Below are 3,474 nucleotides of genomic sequence, written 5' to 3' on the forward strand. Positions count from 1 at the left end.
AAAACAAAATATATATATATATATATATATATATATATATATATATATATGATGCTAATCTTGTCATTACTCACAATAACTCAAAATAATGAAAAGTAATAATAAATATTAAAATGTGAATTAAAAAAATAATAAAAAAGCAATAAATTATTTTTCAAAGCTGTATTTTAGCTCATGTTGTTGTATGGTTTTAGACATGACATATTACCCAGACTCTGTTCATTCCAGTGCCTCGATAGAGATGGTAAGACCGCCGCTGGAAAGAGAAATAGGTTGTGAATGCAGCTCATGTGTGTGTGTGAGAGTGTGTGAGAAGAATTTAATACAAGGAATGACTTAAAGGGTTAAAAGGCCAAAAATTGCATCTGTGAGATCGAGTCTCTTTCCAAAGCGAGAACTATTTTTGTCTTTGCTGTGGTTTGAAGGTACCTCAGAGGAACTGTAAATAATTCAAATCGCCCAAACACAACAGGCCCTTGTCACTGACACTCAAAGTAACCTTTCTTTGTCACTTAAGGACAGGTTTTGTTGTTGTGCTGATCTGTTTTTGAATGAGAAACCCACATTGAAAGAATGACAGTGTTTCTGCACTGAAAGAGGCATCGAAAGAGCATTATTTTCTGCACAGAGCTTGGGTATGACGTCATGTCGCGTTCGATATGTGTGGCTTTAATCATTGCAACATGTCTGTTGCAAATCTGCTTTGTAAATTGCTGTAGCAGTATGTTACAACACCTGATGGGGTGTATCTTTTGGAGTGGCAGACTTTTTACCATAGTAAAAACTACTGAAGGATTTGCCACCGCTTTGGAAGGTTTTTTGTTTTTTTTGGTGTTTCCATGAAGAAGCAGATCTATCTAAATGAGGCTGTGTGTGGTTTTGTGTGTGGATTTGATAGAGTGTGTGTGTACTGGGGGTCAAGGGGACTGTGTTTGGGTGTTATCTTCTATTTGTCTCCTATCCATGTTGCCTTCTGCTGAGTCCTAACCAATGCCTTTGTAGTTGTACGTATTGTACAATCTTTGTTGTGAATTTTCTTTTTTATGTGTAGTTTTCATCAGCCTCACCATGCCAATAAAGGAATCTGTGTCTAATTTATTCTTTCCCTCCATTTCTTGTGCATGTAAACCGAATACAATTAGAAGTAGGCGCTCAAATGAGTGTTTCAGCTACAGTATGATTTTACCGTGTGATTATGCTCAACAAGGCTGCATTTATGTGCTCAAAAATACAGTAAAATTGTGCAATATTATTACAATTTAAAATAACTGGTTTCTGTTGTAATATATTTTAAAATATAATTTATTCCTATGATTCAAAGCTGATTTCTCAGCATCATTACCCCAGCCTTTTGTGTCACATGATCCTTCAGAAATCATTCTAACATGCTGATTTGCTGCTCAAGAAACATTTCTTATTATTGTTAATGTTGAAAACAGTTGTGCTGCTTCATATTTATGCAGAAACCATGATACACTATACCAGTGGTTTGAGTCTTACCTCTCAGATAGGTCCTTCAAGGTATCTTGAAGAGGTGAGGTGTCCAAGTCGCAACATCTAGCTACTGGGGTGCCTCAGGGCTCAGTTCTTGGACCACTTCTCTTCTCTGTCTACATGGCATCACTAGGTCCTATCATTCAGAAACATGCTTTTAATATCACTGCCATGCTAATGACACTCAACTCTACATCTCATTCCATCCTGATGATCCGACGATAGCTGCTCGCATCTCAGCATGTCTAACAGACATTTCTTGTTGGATGACGGATCATCACCTACAACTCAACCTGGCTAAGACAGAACTGATTGTGGTTTCAACAAACCCATCACTTTATCAAAATGTCACCATCCAGTTAGGCTCATCAACCATAACTCCTTTGCATCACAGGAATAAATTATTTTTCAAAATATACTCAAATAGAAAACAGCTATTTGAAATTGCAATCATATTGAACAGTTTCTACCGTATTTGTGATCAAATAAATGCAGCCTTGGTGAGCAGAAGAAACTACATTAAACATTTAAAAAATCATAACGTTTACAATCTTTTGAGCAGTACTGCATTGTGACGTTAAAGCGCTTGTGAGCATCATGCTTTTGTGCGTATCATCACAGCACACTGTTTTGGATGACTCACTTGCAGACTCAGTTATTTTTGGCGGATGCTTGTGTTTTCGCCTGCTACGCACGAACCTGGAAAATGAGTGATGATAATCCCGTGGAGCTTGTTTCTTAATTCCCATAAACTCTTCTGACGGCTTTTGCAAGTGCATTCGTGCCTGTAAAAGGGCCGAGAGGGTTTGAAGGCACATCTGGCCAGCTGAAATGTAATACTGTATCATCATTATTCAGCCTGTGAAATGGTAGAGGAGGTGAATAACCTCTTCTCTTCTGCGAGAGATGTGGCAGGAGTGGACATTAAATTTTAAAAGAAGAGGATCCAATTGTGGATTTTATTTATTTATTTATCTTTTTCATTAATGCTTGGGTTTAGCCTCAGAGAAAAGAGGCACTTCTTTCATTTTGCCATCACAATCGCGCAGGCAGGAGGTCTTTCAGTGTCTGCCCTTTTCCACACAATGAAGCTGGAAGCTCAAGAGCTTCACGTCACCTCTGTCGTTTTGTGTGATACAGGTACTTACTCCGGCAATCCGTCCTTATCTTGCATTTCACACAGCCAGTGCTGAAAATGCCCATGTCTGCAGTTTTACAGCGTCTATTTCTACCTGCTATCCATAAATATATGACTGTACTTGAAATATGGTGTTTATACAGTAACAGTCAAATGTCTGATTCGCAGTCACTGACCAATTCAAATTCAGTCGAAACTGAAATTGCACAAATGTCTTGTATTGCAGTATGAAAAATATGCAATGATAGTATTTAAGCAACTTATATATACAACTGTATATACATTATAATGATTTGCTGTTCAATAAACATTTATTTTTTTATGTGGATTCTTTGATTACTAAAAAGTCAGTTTTGTTTTAGTATTATTTATGTTTTTTTTTAGTTTATTTTTTATTAATATTTTGTTTTCTTATTTTTTAAGTTTTAGTAATTTTATATGTACTTTTGTCATTTTTATTACTGTTTTATTTCAATATATTTTATACTAAATTGCTTTTTATATATTTTATCTTTATTTTTATTTCAGTTTTAGTCAAAAACTGTATGAAAAATATGTAATAATATAGGAATATTTTAATAACTTACATATACAACTAGAGTTACATGATCCTTCAGCAATCAATCTAATGATTCGCTGTTTAAAAAATATTTCTTATTATGATCAATGTTGTTTTGTGGATTCTTTGATGACTAGAAAGTCAGTTATATTTTTGTATTATTTATTTAGAATTGTATTTTCTCAAGTTTTAAGTTTTAGTAATTTTATTTCTATATATTTAATATTTTATTCTATTTTTCTTTCTCTCTCTCTCTCTCTCTCTCTCTCTCTCTCTCTCGCTC

This window comes from Sinocyclocheilus anshuiensis, unplaced genomic scaffold, assembly GCF_001515605.1.
Source record: "Sinocyclocheilus anshuiensis isolate Anshui unplaced genomic scaffold, SAMN03320099.WGS_v1.1 scaffold206, whole genome shotgun sequence".
NCBI classification, from domain to species: Eukaryota; Metazoa; Chordata; class Actinopteri; order Cypriniformes; family Cyprinidae; genus Sinocyclocheilus; species Sinocyclocheilus anshuiensis.